The 20,757-nt window shown below is 47.1% G+C and overlaps 2 long non-coding RNA genes across 2 annotated transcripts; both read left to right on the forward strand.

Annotated features, from left to right (window-relative positions):
- The first annotated feature begins 485 nt into the window (after positions 1-485).
- On the forward strand, positions 486-20,148 carry LOC309537875. The gene is made up of 4 exons (XR_014222024.1): positions 486-1,115; positions 9,370-11,010; positions 14,093-17,250; positions 18,875-20,148. It is a non-coding gene; the product is annotated as an uncharacterized lncRNA (long non-coding RNA).
- LOC309537904 lies at positions 3,971-8,310 on the forward strand. Its single transcript, XR_014222057.1, has 2 exons — positions 3,971-6,818; positions 6,867-8,310. It is a non-coding gene; the product is annotated as an uncharacterized lncRNA (long non-coding RNA).
- Positions 20,149-20,757: the final 609 nt, after the last annotated feature.

The following is a 20,757-nucleotide window of genomic DNA, read 5'->3' on the forward strand; positions in this document are numbered from 1 at the left end:
CCGCCTCTGCTGCCGCTGCTGGGCATGCACGATGTGCAAGAGGAGGAGGAGGAGGAGGAGGAGAAAGAGGAGAAAGAGGAGGCGGAGGCAGGAGCAGCAGCCGGAGAAGGGAGCGCAAAGGACAGCCCTGCTGCTCGCGGGAAGGAGGGAGGGAAGGAGCGAAGGAGGGGGGACTTTGACAGATCGCCCCGCAGCAAGGAGCGCAAGGACTGGGGTCAGCCCTGTGGAGGCGCCCTCTGGGGGAGTCCTTCCGAGGGGAGCCACCCCCAGCCCGGCCCGACGGTAGCGGCGGCGCCTCCTTCTCCTCCTCCTCCTCCTCCGGTCTTCTTCGGGGAGCTCACGGCATCAAGCGCCCTCCAGGGTTCCTGCTGGAGCGGCCGGCCGGCTCTTGGAAGCGCCGCGCGCAGCCTTGCAGTTCTCCAGCCCGGCGCTCCGACGGCTCGGCGAGCGGCGGCTTCTTCGGCTTCGGCGGAGGCAACAGGCAAAGCTTGAAGGGAAAAAGAGATGATCGCAGCGTGACTCCAACTAGTCGCCGGGGAGAGGGAGAGGGAGGGAGAGGGGGGCGCCCATCACCGTTGCCGCCGAAGCTGCCGCTGCCGCCTTAACTCTTTGCGCCTCGCGCGGCAGCCGCCCAGCAACGCAGCGGGGGCCACGCGCGAAAGAAGAGCGCTCTGGAGTGGGGAGGGGGGAGGCAGCAGGAGAGGGGATTCCCCCTCCCCAGATGGCAGCCGGGAGGAGGGGGAGGAGACAAGGAGGGACGGGGGGAGGATCCCTCCTCCTCCAACCCGTCCCCTCCCCGCTCAATTCAACCCGCAGCCTCGACGGCGCCCATCAGCTTAGGGCGAGTGATCTCGAGGGTGCCCAGTCTGCAGCAGCAGAGCGGGCAGGGGGTTGTCTCAGATGCCAAGCTGCCCAAGGAAAGCAGGGGAGGAGCATGCCTCTTCCCCTACCCAACTGGTGGGCCGTCCTTCTTCCCCCCCCCCCCACTTCGCCCCAGCCACCACGCGTGAGAGTTCTGAAAGCCACCTTTTGGGTATCCCATGGAAGTCTCTGCCCGGCGCCTGAACCCCCAAGAGTGGAGGAGAGGAAGAGCGGCTCCTCGTCCCGTCCCACAGGTGAGACTCACCTTTCCACGCACACACTGTGCTCGGGCTGCATCTCCTAGCTTTCCACCCACCTCCACAACCAGAGGGAACCCCCAGGACAGCATTGGCAGGACCCCCTGTGCCCCCCTCCCAGACAGAGCTCTTTTTGGGAGCAGGAAAAATACCTGAGACTTCTCGTCCCATCACCCGACAGGAGTTTGGAGGTCCCACCTCGGTTGGGCTCTCCGATCCCGCTCCCATTGCAAACCCCTGAGGTCTGGAGGGAATCTCAGATCTAGGCCAACGGGACAATGATGGGGATACCCCCCTACGAATATCCTAAACGCCCTCTCAGCCCCCGTCTAAACCTCTCCAAGGCATCCTTTGGGTCTCCCCTTATCCCACCTGGATCACGAAGCCCATCTCGTGAGCTTCAAAGACCACCCACCCAAAGTCCAGATCCCTTCCAAACATCCCCAGGGGGGATTCCTGGAAAGCTCCCATTTCTTGACCTCTCCGCCCTATGTTGCTCCAGGGTCCCTTCTCAGACAGCTCCTTCGAAATAATCCCCCTTAAACAAAAACCCCGTGGCTTAGAGATCCTTCTCTTCTTCTCCAAAAGGGAGAAATAAGAAATCCATCATCTTCCTTCCTCTCCAGCTCGGAGGAGAATTCCTCCAGCAAAGTAAAGTCTGGGAAGTGCGTGGAAGGCATGCGGATGGGGGTGGCTGGCAGGCGCGGGGGGGGGTGTTGGCTGGGAAGGGGTGAGCCAGAGTTCTTCCAGGCAGCCTCTCCCGCCTGCCCACCCCTCCTGAAACGCGGCCGCCCTCCGGTCATCCAGGCCTTGACAGCAAATCTGTCAAGGGAGGCCAGCGGGAGAGGAAGGGAGAAGGTCTGCCCAGCTCTGCTATCAGGGGTGCTTCCTCCTCCCTTCCCTTTCAACCACCGCCAGGCGCCTCTAAACTCTCTTCCCCCCCCCCATTCAGTGGCAGCACCAGGGCGGGGGATTGGGGGGAGAGAGAGAGAGCACAGAAGGGGCAAAGTATTTTTCTAGGCTGGAGGACTGTGTTCCGCATGCCAAAATCTCTGGAAGTAGTAGTAGTAGTAATAATAATAATAATAATATCAGCACAGGTCAACAGCAGGAGTCCAGCAACAGAGGTGCAAGCTCCTTGTTAGGGGGTGCAAGCCCCCTTGAAACATGACCCTGCTGCTTTCATCAGGGGTCCCGGGACTTAGGATTCGTGAGTCCACCAACGTAAAGGAAGGGGTTTTTCGAGGGGGTGGGGAGGAGAGAGACATTGACTTGGGAAGAAGTTCCGCAGGAGTCGGTGGTACTTGCCCCCGAACAAGCATAAGTAGGAGCTGGGTTGCACGTGCAACTCTCCCCTACCCCACAACAAAACACTTCACCCAGGACCCAGCATTAAAAAGGAAAGGAAAGAAACAGCAGCGCCCCTCCAATCGTTTCTCTCTCTGGGGCCCAGAGCATTCATGCGCCCCTCCGGGATTCACGCCCCCCTCTTGGCATTGCTGCTTCCCTGACTTACCAACCTTCCTTGCTGGGTGCTTTTTCAGGCTCCTGCAAGCATATATCCAAGGTTTCCGGCTTGCAATCCTCTTTCTTGCTGCAGAGGGGATCCACTTTAGGAGCTCTCCCCCCTCCCGCCCCCCTCTCTCCTCTTCCTGCCTTCCTTCACGTCTCTGTCCTCATCTTTGCAAAGGTCCCCCAGGAAATCTTTGCAAACAGTACGGGGAAGGGGAGGAGAAAAAATAATAATAATAAAGACCAGCTAATCTTGGTCCATTGCAAAAAGAAACAAGCCTCCCAGGTTTTCTTCTTCACCACACATCACACCACGTACTTCTTAAAATTTTTATTTTATTTTTTTAAAGAGGCTCTTTCAGTCGCTCGCTCGCTCCCACCCCGCCTTGCAAGTCCAAGTTCATTGGTGGGGGAAAGAGATCTAGGAGGGTGGGTTTTTTAAAAAAGAAAGAAAGAAAAAGAAATCCCTTGCCAAAAGAGCGCTTGGCGAATCGATGCGCTGCGCGTTCGATTGGGTGTTCCTGGCTTGCAATAGGGTACGGCAGAGGGAATGGAAGGGAGGGAGGAGGGAAGAGGGGGAGCCAGAGAAGAGAGGATGGACTCTTAACTGCGTTTCAAGTGCTTTATGAACATGGATCAGAAGGTAGAGCCAAGCACCTTCTCGACTGCCAATTGCACCCCCTCCCCCCCCTCTCTCTCTCTCTCTCTCTTCCTCCCCGCTCTCTTTTCTTTGTGTGGCTGAGAGATATTTAATAACAGCTCCCTGCAATGCCCGGGCAAGCGCCTGGAGACCCAGATCCTTTTGCTTAAGCGCAGCAAACATCAGTAGCAAAGAATTTTCCTCTCTTTAAAAAAAATAATAATATGATGATGAAGATGATGATGATAACAATTTGTGTGTAATCTCGTGCTTTTTGAGTGGGGGGAAAGAGTGATCTCACTTTTTCACAGTAAGGTGTTTTTTTATAAAAATATATATTAAGAAACACACTGCAGTCTGTCCTAGTCTTTGAAGATTTTGGGATGCCTCCCAAGACCCTCACTCGGTACAGATGTTTTCAGATGTTGGGTTTTGCTGTGCGGGGTAAGGGATTAGGTACTTTTTCTTTTTTCTTTTTTTTTTACATTGAAGAGTAGCAGGGGGAGGGAAAAATATGCTGTTGTTGGATGGTTTCCTTTTTTTTTAAGAAAGGGAGGGGTGAGAGAGACGGTCCCTTAGGATGAGACACACACATGCACAAACAGAGAGAGAGCAAAAGTATTTTGCAGTCCTCGGGAAATTGCCACCGCCAGCGTGGGAGAATGTTAATTCTCTTGCCTAGGAGCAGAAGAGGGTGAGTTGTCTTGTCCAGGGTCGCTGGGCTCCATTGCATTGGCGTCGGTTTGCTGTTGCAGGATCCAGGATCTGGACACTGCGAGAGGCGATAAGGGCTTGCTTAGCAAACCCTTAGCCTACCCCCTAATAATAATAATAATAATAATAATAATAGAAGAAGAAGAAGAAACATTTCCTCTCTGACTTTGCTGGTGGGTTGGTGGCGGGTTGTGTGTACCAGGAATGAGTGAGTTTTCTATTTTATTTCCCCGCAATCCCGATTCTCCGAGTTCCCTCTGCTTCTCTGGCTTTGCATGCCGTTAGATCCGCCCCAACATCTGTCCATCTCCCCCATTGGCGCATCCATCAGTGTCACCCGGGATGCGCGCGTTGCAACTGCAAGCACCGGGCAGGCGGAACGGGAGGCTGGGAGATTCCGCACCAATAACTCACGCGCGCGGGGCAACTTAAGCAGGGAAGAAGGGGTCAGCTTGCCTTTGCAGCAAATGTGAGCGCAAAGTCTTGAAGCGGCGGCGGAGGGGAGAGCAGAGAGACAGAGACCCAACAAAGTCCGGAGAAATGGAGCAGCTTTCCAAAATACATGCTTGTCAAACCGCGTAAAAGCGCACGGGGTTTGTGTGACCAGCTACAGAGAGCTGCACACGATCCTAAAGGGGAGAATGCGCGGGTGTCCAAAGCAAGGCGCGCGCGAAATTGAGACTGTTATTATTGAGAGTTTTTGCTCAGCGTGAGAATCGCTCGTGGTTATTAGGGTTGTGTGTGTGTATTTGTGGGTTTTTTCCCCAAAGGAGCGGGGGTACACTAGGCGATATCTGGGTTAGACAAGATGTAACTGAAAGCCGTGAGGTCCGGACAGAGATAGAGGCCTGTTTTGCAACCCGAGCGGGAGAGATCCTTTAACTTTTTGCACCGAAGCAAAACTTTCCCTTTTCTTCCAGGCCACAATGTTTTAGAATTAGAAGAAGGGCCAGCTAATAGCAGTTTTATTGGCCAGGAAGGGAGGCGGTTTTGCCTGCAAATGCGTAGTAAGCCAGAATTTTAAACGGGGGGGGGGGGAGGGAAAGGACCTCTTTCTGACCTCGCTCCCCGCTCCCGCCCCCGCCCCCGCCCCCGCCACAAGTAGTGTGGATCCTGCTCTTCATTGGATTCACTTCCCCCTGAGCTGAGTGTCGCATCAGGAACCCCTGGTGTGTCTGAAGGACCACAAGAACCCAACACAAACTTGTGACCCCACCCCACCCCAACCAATCTACTCCTCATTCTCTAATCGTGTTCTTCTTGCATCCTGACGATGCCATGGACCACTTTCCTATTAAACAGTGGTCCAGAATTGGATGGATGGAAAGAGGCAGAGGAGTTTGGACAGGAAGAGAGGGGCACTACAAGTCGTCTAGCCCTTGCAGGTCCCCCCCCCCACACACATTTTCCCTGCAGCTATTAAATTAGAAAGATCTGCATTTTAGCAAGGCAGGCCCAGTGAAACTGCTTCTTTTTAATTAGTCAAATACCTGCAAAATGGCATTGAATTTGCAGGGAGGGGATACCCCCCCCCATGGTGCTAGGTGTAAAGAGGAAAAAAGAGAGAAAACCTTGATCTTCCTTCCCCCACGTATCAGAAACAATATTCGCTTTTTTCTTCTTCTTTTGGTAAAACCAGAGAGCTATAATGTAAAATGGGAGGAGAGGAAGAGAATTCCCTTTATAATTCACCTCCTTAGTCTTAATTGTTCCGGGGACTCAAACCTGGGAGAGTTTACCTCTATATGGAATGAGTCTTATGGAAGGCGCTGGAGAATTTGGGCTGAGAAGTTTGGCTTATTCTTGGGGGGGTTATTTTTTATTTTTGCAAAAAGAGGAGACTCTCTTGATGGTTCTTATCAGGAACTAAGAACGTAAAATGCAATTGTTTTAATTGAGGTGTTGCCGTTTCGGGATTGGGGAATGAGCATAGCATTTCAGAGAACTTCGGTAGCTCAGATGGGGAGAGATGGGGGGGTGCCACCTTTGCACAGGTCTGAAACTAAGAAGTCTGCTAAACATGGCAGTTTTCAGATAAAACCCCTCTTCTTTCGGAGGAGGGGGGGCGACTTGCCCCCGTAGGGGATCACGTCTGCTAGGCTTTACACACCTATCTATAACTATTTATATTTATTTATATTTTCTTAAAGGAACTTTTGACATTTTTTGCTATGAGAAGTTGTCGTTTTATTAAACAAAGCAGAAAATATCCTACTGGGTTGTAACGTCACAAGAAAGTTCACTTCTCAAATACACTCCCCCCCTTTTTTTTTTAGATAAAAGAAACCTATATGTAATGAAAGCTTGATTACCAGTATTCCTAAAACGGTCGTAATTACATTGGGAAGGTTGATGATTTTAGCAGAATTAGAGGAAGGACTTGGCTTTCGAAAAGATCAAATCTTCCAAAGAAATTGCCTCCTTTTTCAGCGGCAGACAATCTGGCAAGGATGATCTATCCTTAGGTATTTGAGGCGTGGGTACCAAACTGGGCATGGCTACGCAGACGCAGATTTGCCACCGCTGCTGGCTGGGACCAGCTTCGTAGAGGACCTGCCTTAGTTCCTACATCTTTTCTCTTGCTGGAAGCACAAACAGCCAAACACCTAACCTCCCCAAATCCTTGCAGTAACCCGGTCGTTTCGCGTTGAACGTCATTAAGAAGGAATCAACAGTTCACCCAAGAAGTATTGCGTACTTTGTTTGTAGGAGTGTTGCTTAGGCCTCGAGTAATAAAACTGGGAGTAAAAAGAGGGGGGAAAGCCCTACATTTGCCAAGGGCTTAAGGGAACTTGAGGATCTGATCCTGCAAAGAGGACAGGTCAAGCCTGTGAGTGGAGAGAGAGAGAGAGAGAGAGAGAGAGAGAGAGAGAGAGAGAGAGAGAGAGAGAGAGAGTCTGGAGGCTTAAAGCTTTGCAGAAATACATTGCAGAACAACGTCATGAGCAAAGGTAGTCGTGTTGTTATTGAGAAGGCTGCAAGGCGATGATCGTGTGCGTGTGCGTGCGTGGCGGCCGACCTTTTAAGACTGGGATCTGATTCCTACCATCTCCCCAAGAAAGTTTGTATTTGTAGTATTAAGAATCAGATACTCATTCTTAAAGAAGCTGTGAACCCTTCTCCCTAATATATTGTGTGTGTGCGTGTAAGTGTAAACAGGCAAGGCAGAATGAAATTGGCAAGGTCCAGGGAAGTGTGTGTGTGTCTCTGTGTGTAACATAAATATATCTTGCCTGTCTATTAAAACAAGCAACTTGGTAATAATTTTTCCCCTCCTGTGCCAACATTTTCTTTTGTTCTAAGGTGAAGCAACAACTAGTTCCACCCCCTCCCCCGATTTTAATTGCAAGTTTAATTTTAATTTCTCCCAAGGGAAGGAAAAGAAAATATTGGGTGTGTTCCCCCCCTCCCCTCCTTGACGAACAGTAAGGAAGGGAGAAATGAATGAACATAAATATGAGGGGTCTGAGGTTTTTGTAGGCTTGGGAAAAAATACTCCCCCTCCCATAACTCCTTCTTCACTCCTTCCCAATGACATCCTTCAGTTCTTTTCTCTTTTTTTGAAGGGTGGTGGAAATATTGGTGGGGAGGGGAAATAGTTGGAAAAGTAATCATTAATCCTGAAATGTGGGAGGCGGAGCTCTGGGGGAAATTGCCCCAAGTGCTATGAAACAGCAACAATAACAACGTATTTTCTTTTGGAAATTACTTGCGGGTTCCCAGAGCCCTCGGATACAAATTAAAAAGAAAAAGGAAACTAAGTTTGTTCATTTTGGCTAAGAACCTTTTCTCGAATGTAAATTGTTTTGGTAAGCGAATTTGCACGGCAGCAAAGTTTTCTTTTCTGTTTTCCAGCAACTTTGCCCTAACGAACCAGATGTTTTGTCTGCCGAGCCTCTTAAGCGGTGGTGGTTATAACTCCGACAGTTTTTAGGGTTTTGGTTTTTAACAGCCCAGAAATCCAGAGCTTGGAACTTTAAAAAACCGTTTGCAATCAGCATGTGGAGAGGTGTGGGGGGGGGGCGCAAGTCTCAAAAGACTTCCACGTCGGAAATGACCCCCACAAGCCATTGATCTGGAGAGTCTGAGCAATTCTTTAACAACCCCCTTTCCCACCTTCTGCTGGTCTTTGCAAAATAATTGTTGTTGTTTTAACTCCTTTAGGTTTTGCAAACGGGCTCAGCAAGTCCTGCAAGGAGAGGAAAAGTTCGATTTTATGTATCTCATTTATTTATTTAAATTGGGAATGTTGCTCGGATTCAGTGCCTGCCTTGCCTCTCTGGATTACTGCCATTCCCCGCTTTCTTAAAAAGGAAAAAAGAGGAAGCGATGTTTAAAAGAAACTCAGTTTTTCCTTTGTATCAGATCCCATCTCACAACCCTCTCCAGATTATTTTCCCTGTCATCCCAGTCGCTGTCTGGAAGGAGCTCTTGCGAGGTGCGTGCGTGCGTGCACTTGAAACACCAAGCGCCTTAACACAAACACCACACACAGGAGAAGCTAAAACTGGCCAGAGGCTACAATTGGCCAGAGGCGCTCCTTCTTGAACTAAAGCGCCCAGTAAATCAGTGCAATGGGGGCCAAGTCAGAAGAGCCCCAGATCAAGGGCTGGCCAATGAAAACGGTTTGCAGAGCAAAGGCAGGTATCCGCCAGTTGCCCACGACACCTCCCCAACTGCGCTCAGGAGCGCCACACACCCCAGCCGGTCTCTGGACTTTTGCGCCCAGGAAAGGGCGGCGGCAACGCCGCGCCTTGACCTCCCTCTGCGCGGGGCTGTTGTGGAAAAGTGGCTCTTGCGCCTTCCCGATTCCCTTTTGTGCCACGGCCGTAAGGGACAACTAGAGAGCATCACGCACGGACACGCAGCCCTCCCAAGAGTCCCAAGGGGATATATAAGCTTCCCTGGATAAGTTTTCTGCTCTCATCCTGCTGAGGCCACACACATAATATCCTGTACATAGGCATACACATGCGCGCGCGCTCACACAAACACAACCTTTCTGGAAGAAGGGGGGGGGATGGCTTTTAAGCACCACTTTCCGAGGCCGTCTCTAAACTCTTTCCTAACTGAGAGCATCAAATTGGGGGTTGGGGCAGTGCAGATTTTCCAGGTGGGGAGTTTGCAAAACCTCACCTGCTGCAAACCCTGTTTTAGCTTGTTTTAATTGCAGCTGAAGGTATATATATATTATTTTTAAATCCACTAAAGCCGACCAGGTTATTCAACCTGGATCGAGCTGCAGGAATTTTGGTTCCTTAAAAAGAAAAATTTTGTTTGCGCCCGCTTCCCTCAATTTGTAACTGGGACGTCCTGTTCTGGGTTGATCGCTTCCCAGCCTGAACGCAAACGGAGAGAGCTCTCAGGGGTTGTTTTTTTTTGCAGAAAGCTGGAAGCTGCAGATGGTTCTCCCGCCGGAGAGAGAAGCAGCGAAGAGAAATCTCTGCAGAAGACAATTGCCCATCGCTTGGGAAGAAATAAGTTAACGCCTGGCAGAGCCGCGGTGCGCTCTCGCTGGGCAGCGGGAGGGAGGAGGAAAGACACGGATCCTGCAACGCCACCAGAGGCGACAGCAAATGCTATTTATATTAAGCCATGAGAGATTAGTCAATTTCACACACCCTTAGGAAGTTTTTGCTAGCGGACGCCTTTGCATAAATGGGATTGCTCTTTTCTTTTTCTTTTTCCCTTTTGCTTGCTTTTTTAAAAAGAAGGGCAAGCGTAGCAAGTACCACGAGCAACGTTTTTAGGATCCTGGCTCAGGATATCCAGATCCATCCATGTGGTATTTATTTATTTTTTTAAAAAAAAAATCTATAATATATACTCAATAAAGCTTGATTCGCTTAAAAAAGAAAGCACAAGTCATTTGATTGCATAGCATAAACGGTGTGTGAGAAAGAGAGAGACTAAGAATTCGTATTTTCTTTATGTCCCCGTCTTTGACACACCCACCCACTCACTCTTTCTAAAAAAAAATAATGTGCTGTTTTTAAACGCCTCTGTGTAAAACAATTAAACAATTTTTTTTTGGCACTGATCCACTAAAACGAATAAGTCTCACTTATTTTGGTGAGAGTTACGCATGTGCTTAAGCAGGGCGGAGGCGCTAGCAGTCCCAGACAAGGATGGGTGATTTACAGCAAGACAATCCTCTCCCGGCCCCACGACCCTTTCCTCCTTCCTTCGGCACTGGGATGGTTTCGCAAGAGACACAAGGGGGTTTCTCTTTTGTCTAGGACACAAAAAGCAAAGGCATTTCTGGATTCCAAGACAGACATCCGTTAGAGCAGGCGGTGGATTCGAAAGAGACCCCCCCCCCTCCCTTGGCACGCGTTGGTGGTGGGGCGCGCCCCTAACTGCGCCTGCCCTTCCAGCAGGGTCTCCGGGGGTTCCTTAGCAAAAAGTGGGGCTGTCAACGATTAAAAACATCTTTTGTTGCTCGATTACTTGTTTTGCTTTTCATTGATGGGAGGATTAAGACGACTCTCCTGGATGTTAACTGTCATGATAACTATCCCTTAAGGAGAAGAGGTGGAGGTGGGCGGGGGTGACCTGATGCAAGGGAGAAAAGAGCATCGAAAAAGCCTGCAGGATCAGGCCAGTGGCCCATCTAGTCCAGCATCCTGTTCTCACAGTGGCCACCTAGATGCCTGTAGGAAACCCGCAAGCAAGACCCGAGCCCAAGAGCCCAGTGATTCCCAGCAACTGGTATTCAGGAGCATTGCTGCCTCCAACTGTGGAAGCAGAGCATGACCTTAGTGGCTGGCGGCTACTGATAGCCTTATCCCCTTCCACGAATTTGTCCAATACACTTTTGAAGCCATCCAGTTTGGTGGCCATCATCGCTGCCTCCTGCGGGCGCGAGTTCCGTAGTTCAACAACGCGCCGCTGCGCAGAGGAAGGACTTTCCTTTATCCGTCCTGAAAAGAAAGGAGAGGGAGGGCACCGGGAGCAAGTTTGCCCTGCAGAGTTGTGAGGGAGAGTGACGCTCGTTTAAACTCTTGCCTTTCACAGCTCTTAAAGGTGAGGGGTTTCCTGCGACCCTGCAACCAAGTTTGCGCGCGCTGCGAAGGCACCAGCTCGTCTTTTTTGCAAACTCGTTTTTGCGCGGGGCTTGTCTGCGACCCAGAGCCGCAGCAAGTATTTGGGATCCCTTGGTCCCTTTGCAACTGCTGATGCCCAAGCATCAACCTGGAAACTTTTGCAGGAGAAGCGAGCGCGCTCAATCCCACCCCTCTGTGCTATGGTTCCTTCCCCCAGGAATGTTTATTTCTGATCATGAAGAGGTGCCTGGAGCTAAACCATTTTACCATTTGGGGCGGGTGCTGCTGCTGCTGCTTAGATGCACATCATCATTAAGAGAGTTATTCTAGAGGCATCTCTGCCTGTGCTGTACACACCCATTTCGTTTGTCCCTCAATTGTCTGTGGTTAAAGAGTGTAGTTGAATTTCTGTTGACACCTTGCCAGGGGTAGCAAATGTGTTGCCTGCCAGTTGCTGTTAAACTAAAAGTCCTGTCATCCCTGACCATTGTTTGAGCTGTGGCTCATGGGAGTTGTAGTCCAACAGCATCTAGAGGGCATGACTGCCCCAACACCCCCCCCCAAGTCTGTTTGCCACAGATTCCCAACTGTGCAGAATACTTCAACATTTTGAAAAACAAACAAACCAGAGCCTATTTTCAGGCTCACCAATGATGGAAAAACACTTTGTACATGCTTAGAGACATTCCAGTATTACGGCAACCCTTCCAAGGCTCTTGTACCCAATGCTTCATGCCTAAACGTATTGCTCACCCTTTCCCCACAATGGATGAGTTCTGATTGTAAACTCAACATTTTAATCTGTAGTTAATGAATGAATCAAATCAATGGCTATTAGTGCTTTCAAACTTTAATTGAAGGAGCATCCCATGTACTTTAGTCCAAAGCATCACTTACACTGCCTGTCATTCACTTCGGCTGATCACCATGCCATATGAATTTTAAAAAGGGCCCACTTTATTCGTAAGAAATTACAAATGTCTCGGTTGGGTCTGAAAGCATTAATTGATTAATCAGAATGATGATTTGATGAGTTAATTAACTGCAAATTAAATCATGCTTTCATAGAAATCCTATATGCTGGAGAAAGGGGGCGCGTTTGGCAGTTAACAGGAATGACTGAATGAACCTGAGCACTTATTCACAACGAAAAAAATATTCTCTCATCTACCAAATGGGTTTTAGCAAACAGGATTTTAGGGAAGAGAAACAGAAATGATTCGCTTCCCAGGATTTTCTGAGTATCTGGATTTAACACAGTTTACGGTGTGTGTAAGCTGGTTAAATAGCTGCCGTTGCAGTGCAATGGAGGGGGATGACAAGGACTTTTCTGACCCTTTAGCAAAGCTACAGTTTCAAGCGCAGGGGTCAAGCCATGGAAAAGCTGAGACTAAGGTTGCCAACTTTTCCCCCCTGGCAGGGCTCTCCTGCTTTGTACTGCTGCATGACGCCATCAGAATGTCAGCAGATGAAATATCTCCCAGCATGGGAACACAAAAGTGAATTTCCATATATTATGCAACTGTTAAATACTGCTAAGTGCTGTGCTGACATCTCGAGAAGTTTGATTGCACCATCTCCAGAGCCCCGTTTAAGCTCTAGTATCTTGCATTCATTTATTAATCCAATTCAACTGTAATTTTAGGTAAGCATTTTGAAGGTGGCACATGGAATTGGGCATGTGTGTCCAGTATTCAATTTTAATCCATACAGGCCTGCCCCACTCTGGAACAGGGTGGAGGCTGCACCAAGGCAGAGTGACATCCTAGACACAGCTGCCCCTACCATCAGGCAGAGTGTAGTGAGTGCCTCAGACGGCTTGTTTTGGATGTCAAGAAGGGACAGCAAAGGTATCTTTGTTAGCGTAAGTGACAATACAACAATAAGAGGTGACTGTGGGATTTTAACTTGGCCCTCCTCAAGTACTACGCACCTTGAATTGGAGGAGGGAGAGGTGTTAGCATTCTGCCTCAGGCAGCAAAATGTGTTGGACCTGCCCTGACCATACATGGGGGGGGGGACGATGACACATTTTGAAGAACACCAATGCCCCGTCTACATGTGCCACAGAATGAGATGGTAGAATTGTTAGCTGAGAAATACTGCTTTGCCTGTGGTCACTTATGGAGCTGTAGGATGGGACATTTGTACCAGGCCCTCCTGGTTCAGCATCTTCTGTACAATACCACACTGGCTCTGGTTGAGGGCAAGGACTGTTCACAGTAGGTTTAGAAGGAAGCTGATCGTGTTTAGATGAAATAGTTTGCAAGAACACTAAACTCAAGCTCCTTGATCATGGGTTTCCAGAAGTGTCTGGAGCCCACTTGTTAAAATAGGACACTGGATGAAATGGACCTTTTGTCAGACTGGGATTATGTCCTTATTCCAGAAGGGCAGCTGTATTTGTTCCATCAGGCACTAGGGATGGGCAAACCTGTCAATTTCTGTTTCTCCCTCTTTGTCATTTTCCCAATCTTAAATTCAATTATCCACACTTCTACATCCATTTGAAGTTTGTTTGTTTTTGCTCATGAAGATTCACTAGTGCGTCCTTGTGCATTTTTGCCTAATATGCACATTTTTGCAAAGCAATTACCTCTAATTTTTCCTGTATGTTGTTTCCACCTATACACATTTCTTAGCACATTACTTGATCAGAGAATTGCGTTGCAAAATCCAGAGCAGTGCAAATTTTGAAGGCCTGCTATGTTTCTTATATTGTCTTATATTGTTTCAAAAAGTGTGGATAAGTTAGACCCACCTTTAAATGTGATGTGAATTGAAATTCTCCTCCATCGCTATCCAATGCAAAATGGTCTTGGGTCGCCTTAAAGACTGACAAGATTCCATGTTTGCAGAAGCTTTTGCAGACTTCCATTCAATGATGTGGACTCCAGCCTACAAAAGCCACAAAACAGAGTTCATTAATGGTTAAGTCTTTAAGATGCTGTAGTTTTATGTCTTCTGTTCCTAGTCTCTCTTTAATTTCCGATGATTGTCACTAAGGCTATTATTGTTGCAGCTGTTGTTATTGCACACAATTTCTTTTCTTTCTTTTTTAGGGTAAAGATTGAATTGTCCCACAAATCCTTTGCGTGGTGTACCAATTGACATTTGTCCCTGCTCGCTCAGGGACAGCTGAAGGATTGGAGCAGTAACCTCGAGAACTTTGGGGAAAGCGTTTCTCTACATATTTTTGTTTGTGCTCATTAGGGTGATAAAAGCAGGACAGGCGGTTTCATTTTCCCCGTTAGTTGTGACTACCGTTCGTGCCATCCAGGTCAAACGCAACGTGGAAAGTAAGAAAATCTGACACCATCATTGATCTGCTCTCCTTGTACTCATGTCATCCCCGTACACTAGAGACAAAGAAATGTGGCTTAAAAATTGCAATTAACCAGCATTGGGGCAGGTGCCTCTCGTTGGCTATTTATTCTTTTCAAACTTCATGTCGTCCTGGAAGCAACACTCATTCATAACATTCATTCATCCTTCCAATAAACAAAAAAAACATTGCATGTACAGATTGCATGTGCCTGTTCATATTCACCTTCTTTTCTTTTTATTGGAATCGGGGAATTTATGTGTTTAGCGCCTTATGGTTCCTCGCAAAGTTTGCTTGAGTCTTGAATAAATCTACCCCCCTCCCCATTTTAAAAAGCATTAGCTTCCTTTCAAACATTCCTTAACCTTTAGTGTTTTGCAACTTGATGAAAAGGAAAAGGTCGATTTGTTCAGAAGGGATGCGTGTGCTCTGTAATTGTTCCAATAGCTATGGAGTTTCGGCCTCACTCTGGGCTTTTGCTTTGCTTTTTAATTTCTACAGGAGCTGGCTCTGCACCCTCCCTTACACCCCCCCACACCCCACAATTGTCAAATCAAGCCCTGCTCCAGGTGCTTTCATTTAGGTTTACTTCTCAGTGGGTGGTAAATCTGGGACTGGGTTCTGTGCTCCAAGTGTCCCTGATAAGTCACCGTTCCTTGCTTTTTAAATTTTCATTTTTTGCCTTTTGGCGGATGTCTTGTTCAATTTTGAAACTGTGAGCTGTCATTTTTCTGGGTTTTGCTCCCTCCTTAGGATTCTAAAGGGTAAATCTCTCAGTGGGGAACTGAAGCCCTGAAGCTCACTGGCAGAGCATACACTTTGCAGGCAGAAGGCCCCAGGTTCAACCAGGAGAGGACCCTGCCTGAAATCCAGGAATTCTGCTGCCAGTCAGGATAGGATTAGGGTTCCAGTGCAGTGATGACCCTATCTTGAGTCACAAAAATCTACCTCAGGCAGCCGATGCTAGGGGTCAGGGAGGAACAACAAAAGGCTGAGGGACAGAGCTGAGTGGGCCATGTTGCCTGCTGCCACTGCTGAAATAGATGTAAGCGATAAATACATTTTACCATCCACCATTTTTTCCAAGGAGCTCAAGGTGACATACATGGTTCACCCCTTATCATTCAGCCCCCACAACTGTGGGATATGAAACACAGGAGCAGTCAAGTACAACATTCCTAGAGTGAACATGTTTACACATGGGGAGGGATGTTTGGCCAGCCAGCAGCTAAACTTCCTCTTTCCTTCTAGACTAGGACAAACTTCCTCTGCATGTGACTAGAGGTCGGTGTGGCCTCACCTGTGCAGGTAATGACAAAAGCACAGGGCAGGGCAGCCATCTCTCTCTCTATGACTACATGCATCAAAGAAGCAACATCTGTTTAGCCAAAGATGCTCTCTTGGCCTCCAGCCAAGAGAGGACAAAGGGACTGTCTCCTTATGAGATAGTTTCCAGGTGTATGTTACTTTTCTAGGCTAAGTCTGCCTTCTGGGATCTGATTGTGAACAGAATGTGAGTAAACTGTTTTTTATACTTTTATAGAAGACTGTCGTGTCTTATCTTTTATGAGGGAATAAGGGGAAAATACCAGAACAGATATTATAGAGGCTTTAGAGAGCCTGAGCAAACGCATCCGCTGTGAGTTTAAAAAAAGGGAATGTTACTCTGCTAAATCGTGAACTTGTTTACACAAGTTGGAAAGGCTATAATCAAACAATATATCTTCTCCTGCATCCCTGAACATTCCCACAACAACAACCCTGTGATTTAGGTTAGGCTGAGAGGCAGTGACTGGCCCAACGTCACACCCAGTGAGCTTCATGGCCAAGTGGGGATTCGAACACTGGTCTCCTGGTCCTTGTCCAACACTGTAACCACTATACCACACTGGCTTAGTTGGTATTCCTTGAAATGGTTTGGGGGGGGCGCAATCTCCCTTTTGCCCCAAACTTTCTTGAGCCAGCCCTGTGGGAACAGAAGTTTGCATGCGGAAGGGCGTCACATTATTTTTCAAAGGTGATTGCAGGGAAGTCATTGGGTTCTGGGCCACTTATGCAACATGTCACTCCTTAAAGGTCCGGGTAAAGTGGTAAGATAGGAGAGGACTGTAGCTCAGTGGCTGGATACCTGCTTTGTAGGCAGAAGGTCCCGGGTTCAATGCCCAGAAGCTTCTCCAGGGAGGGCTGGCAGAGAACCTTGCAAGAAACAAGGGTCCAGTGTGTGAGTGTAGGAGAGATCAAGCACTCCTCTTTAGCTACGAGACGTAGGTTACAAACACACCTCTGTGTTTGTCTGCAAAAATATTGGTGGTGATGCTCCAGTTGGCTAGTGGGAGCTGACAGGACTGGATGCGCCTCCATTAAAAAATGGAAAGACTCAGCACCTGAAGAACTATATTCCCTCACATCAAGCTGCCCAGGCTCTGAGAGCTTAGGGGGGGAACCCTTTTCTTGATCCTGTTACCCTCACAGGCACACTTGGTAGAGAGCCTTCTCAGTGGTTGCTCCCAGGCTTTGGAATTCCCTTCTTAGAAAGATCAAGACTCCCCCCAACCCTTGTTCTCCTTCCGTTAGTAGATGGAGACTTTCTTGCTGCTTTTTTTTTAAAAAACAACAACAGTTTATTTAAAGATTTTCCATAAATGTGATACATAAGATTGATTATTACCATCTTCCCAATAAAAAAACTGTCTTGTTCCAATAGGTTTTTGGAAACTGACTGTTTCTAAGGAAAGGGCTGGCACTGCAATGTTTTACTGTAATGATCTGCATGTTTTAATAGATCATATCTGTGTGCAGGGCTTTTTTCCCCAGCCAGAACTCACCAGAACTTAGTTCCAGCACCTCTCAGGTGGGTGCCATTGCCATTATAAGAGAACAAGGGAGGCATTCATGGTGAGTACTGGCACCTTGTGTGTATTACTGTTGTTGTTGTTGTTGTTGATAGTTTTAAAATCCTTGCTTCCCCCATGTGCCCTATGTTTTTAGCTGTTTCTATTTTAGCTGTAACCTGCCTTGAGTCCTTGTCAGCAAAAAAGATGGCTGGTAATAATAATAATAATAATAATAATAATAATAATAATAATATCCATGCACTTAGAAAACTGGATCTCAGGAAGAAGGGTTATAGTCTAGCCTTCTCTCTTCCACCATTTTTTCTCTATATGGAGAGAATCTTAGGAGCAAGCAACATGTCAGTCCCTGCCTGCAGTCTCAAATGGTGCAACCCAGACACAGGCTTATTGCCGTAGTGAGAACTAGGTCAAGAAAAGCTGGACTGGGTTTTTTGTTTTAAATGCTTTCTGGGTTGACATGCTATAGAAGACCTTTATTATATGGCTTTTTAAAACGGTGACCTAATCAAAATGTTTTCTTTTTGTAAAGTTCGGGAACTGGGCAGGTCAATGAGCGCTGTCTTGGAATCATGTTTATTTGCACCTGCCCCATTGTTGCAGAGATATTGAACTGAAGCAGCAAGGAGATGTTACTTTGCAAGTAGGATATATATAGATATACATTCATTTCCTTATGCATGCCAAATGACAGCTTAACAAATAGGAACCACGATGATGCTAATAATGTAATGGATCAGGGGCTTTTGGGATGGAAGGCCTATACTGATTTCCATGCACAAAGATTAGCATCAAACAGAATTTTGCAATTGCCTGTGTAAATTCTTTCCTGTAATGATAAGAATGCACCTCGAAGCTGTGGATTTTGATCCCAGATACAGATGTGCGCACACACACACACCACTCTGCATCTCACACAAGGTGTCGTGGATACCTCTGGAAGACAAGCAGCTGCAATAAGAGAGATCAGAAAAGGAGACTTAAATTGATACAATTAATCCCTTGGAAATACAGCAAGACTATCTTTCCTTATTCTTGCACAGTTCAAACATCCAGAGAATATGCTTAATTAAAATTTGGCTATACATTTTTAAAAGATAACAAAAAAATAAAAGAAATGGGCTAATTATATTGCTCTGCATTCTGCTATGTATTTTTTTTTTAATAACATACTTTTCCAGCTTGGTCCAATCCCAGGAGATGTAGTTCCTCATTTATAAGAAGGTCCCTGGTGGGATTTTAAAAGGGGGATATCTTATAAAAGGAAAATATATTTTGAAAGTGGTTCCTTGAAAGGATCAGTGGCATCCTGGATGTATCTGTGTCCAAAATGTGCATCTTCCAAACATGCAAATGTTTCTCCTCTAAGGATTTCCCATCTTGTCTTCAAATTGGCGAAGCAGGCGCTGCTGCCTTCAGCTCTTCCTCACAGTTCCCCAACTATCGTAAATAGACGGTTTTGAAAATTTGTTTTATTTAATGAACTGAAAGGTTGAGTCTTCTCCTTTGCGTATTAACTCCCCCTAATATATGATGGTACATATTAATGGTCGTTAACAAGCTAAATGCTCTTTTTCCACAGAAAGCCCACAGGAGAGAGAACGAGGGGGAAAATATCCCCTCATTTGAGATAATTTCACTGAATCGTTGCTGTGTTCTCCCCTCAGGGCAAGGTGAGATGTGTCCTGGAAATATGTTAGAGAGAGGAGAGAGGGCATCCAGGAGCTGAGAGCGAAGATGAGGCAGTCTTCAAAAACTGCTGGCCTGGGAAAATCCAGATTCGGAAGGGAAATCAGTTTGCAGTCCTATTGGTTTGGGGCCATTCCCAGAGAAGGCCTTCCTTCTTCCTGCAGCATCTCAAAACCCTTCTCCTCTTCTTCTCCTCACTGTTGGGATTCTCCTCAGATCCCTGCTGCTGTTAGAATGGAAGCAGAAGGTGAAAAAAATGGCAGCACTGCTTGGAATCTTAGGCCTCATCTGCACTATACATGTCTTCTTCTAATTCTTCTTTGGCGAGTAAGATTGTCTTCCATAAAGACGGTTTTAACAATGATTCAGTAAGTGACTGTAGAGGCCAATTCTGGATCCACACATCTTTCCACAGTGGGGACATTGGTTAAAGCACAATGAGCCCCCTTTAATCAGACATGGCTTCCCCCCAAATATTCTGGGAGCTGTAGTTTGTTCAGGGTGCTGACAGTTGTTAGGAGGCCTGTCTTCTCCTCCCAGAGCGATGACTCCCAGAGTCTTCTGGGAAGACGGATTGATGGGTAATCTGTTCTGGGAACTGTTGCTCTGTGAGGGGAATAGGGGTCTTCTAACAACTCTCAGCACTCTGAACAAACTACCCTTAATAAACTACCTTTCCCAGCATTCTCTGAGGGAAGCCATAACTGTTTAAATCAGTGGTTTTCAACCAGTGTGCTGTGGCACCCTGGGGTGCCTTGAATGATGGTCAGGGGTGCTGTAGGGAGGGTGTTCAAAAAGTGGTGAGATGCTGCCAGCTCTGCAGGCAAGGGGCGACATAAGTGGGCCCCTGGGCCCCACAGAGGTGCCTCAGAAAGAATGTAGTTGGTTAGGGAAGCCATGGACTCAAAAAGGTTGAAAACCTCTGCTTTAAAGTGTTCTCTTAGTGGTTTAAATCAATGATGCAGATGGGGCCTCAGATTACAGCAGCACACTCCTGCTTTTAAGTGGCTACAAAACCACAATTCCAAGGTGTTAACCGAGCCTTAAAAACACACAACCAGAATTCTACCATCATATTTTAATTTTTTAATTAAAAAAATAGTCAATGAAAACCCTTCTTGCTCATTCACTGCCCCTAAAGATGACCAAATGTGAATCTGATTGACTTCTGCAGCAATTAAAGGCAGAAGATCTAAATGTATGGGAATACAAACAAATGTCAATAAACTTTTAATGTACTATTCAACTTCCACAGCTGATTGTTGTTTGTTGTTATTGGTTTTTTTTGCCTGAGTAAGACATCCTAAATTAGCCTCAGATTTTTCTTACAGAGAACATTTTGTGGCAACTTTGCAAATTATTTGCTTCCCTTCTTGTAACCATGTTGCCAGTTCTGTCGGGTGTGTAGTATACAGTGAGGACGGCAATTGCAAAGTAAGCTGCCTTTAAAAGATTTCCCTTTCCATCATCCCTCAGAAACCAGTAAATAAATATCCCTTCCTTTATAAATTTAGACTCCACTCCTAAGAGCAGCTTGGCAGTTTGGTTTCACCCAGAAGAAAGGAATCACATCCTCGAGTGTAGCTGATAAGAGCAACAATTTACAAACGCAGGATCTGTTATGCAGAGAAAGCTTTATTGCCGTGACTCCCGCGTTACATCCGAAGCACACAAGGGTTAATCGCTGGATCAGTTTGCAGCTGGTGGGTGCTCCCTGGGGAATCTTAGCAATAGACTCCTCCATGCAGACGGGGTCAGTTTTGCTATCTTCAGGTCAGCAGGTCACGTGATAAAGGAGCTCTGAAACTTCAACTCCTAGGAGACACAAGTGCCAATCCCATTTTGTGGTCTGCTGCTGCAG

The sequence above is a fragment of the Podarcis vaucheri genome (assembly GCF_965113315.1).
Source record: "Podarcis vaucheri genome assembly, chromosome: 7".
Taxonomy (NCBI): domain Eukaryota; kingdom Metazoa; phylum Chordata; class Lepidosauria; order Squamata; family Lacertidae; genus Podarcis; species Podarcis vaucheri.